The sequence below is a fragment of the Penaeus vannamei genome, chromosome 3, assembly GCF_042767895.1.
Source record: "Penaeus vannamei isolate JL-2024 chromosome 3, ASM4276789v1, whole genome shotgun sequence".
Classification (NCBI taxonomy): Eukaryota; Metazoa; Arthropoda; class Malacostraca; order Decapoda; family Penaeidae; genus Penaeus; species Penaeus vannamei.
In genome coordinates this window covers 28478967-28480184 of record NC_091551.1, presented here as the reverse complement: position 1 = coordinate 28480184, position 1218 = coordinate 28478967, and positions in this window count along the sequence as shown.

Genomic DNA, 1218 nt, shown 5'->3' with positions numbered 1-1218 from the left:
GAACATACCCCCCCCCCCCCTATCAAAGACCTGAACGAGGATGTCATCAGTATAGGATGTGACGCTGCATAGGTCCATAGCTTCTGCATCCATAGCAGATGCTTGCCCTAAACTCCTAGAAGAGTTCATTCATGGAGGATTACAGTAGGGGAAGATCTGTCAAATGCTCCCTGTGCATTACTTCCACTGAGGTACTGTGTCAAACACATTTGTGTTCCTTTACCCTTTTGGAAACCAAAGACTGATGGGTGAATTTGATCTTTGATCTGCTGGAGCAGACGATTGAGGAGAATCCTTTCACAGGTATTAGAGAGACAGGATGCCAAAGAAATTGTTCTAAATTCATCAGAGCATCCTGGTTTTGGAATGAGAATAATAGTAGCTTGTTTCTAAGCTTGTAGTAAGCTTGTATGCCTGTGGTATAGGTTAAGTTGAAGAGATCAAGAAGAGGATTTCTTCCCTGTACCTGTACCTTTACAAGGAGTCGGATAATGTAAGTGATTCCATCATCCCCAGGTGCAGTGGATTTGCTAGTTTTAATGGCTGCAAGAAGTTCATGACTTGTAAATAGTGCATCAGCCTCATCTAAAAGAGAAAGAGAGTGAGTGAGTCTAGTGACCTGCTCCCATCGTCGCTCTCCCCTCGCAGACCACAGAAGCTGTTTATTTCACAAGGTTCCCAAGTGCCCTGTGCTCCGAACGAGATGACTTTGACGAAGTGACCGTAGAATACGCTAATCCAACCTTTATTGCTCGCATACATTTTCCACTTTTATTCTGATGTCTTCATGTTTAAATATGTCATGTTTATACTCAAAATGTTTCTTAGAAAATGCTTATTCAAATTAATATGAATGTAACCACGTTTATCACTGATATTCAAATGGTCCATGTTTCATGAATACCCTTGTTCCTTCTTGACGAAACGGTCGTGTGAACAGATGTTTCTGAATTTGAGCATTCATATTCTCTCATGTTTTCCATTATGATATGTTTTTAAAACGAACCTTGTTCATGGCAATTCCTGTGCTATAGCATAGACCGCTCGCCCTCGCCGGCTCGGCAGGACGCGCTCCTCCCTTGGCGTCCCTACATCGCCCCTCTGTGCCAGTTACCCGCAATAAAGTTGTGTATCAGCAAGAACTTTAACTCCATCCCACCTACAAGGAACTTACCAGTACGTTATTGCCTTACTGCTACAGCCACACACAGATAGAGA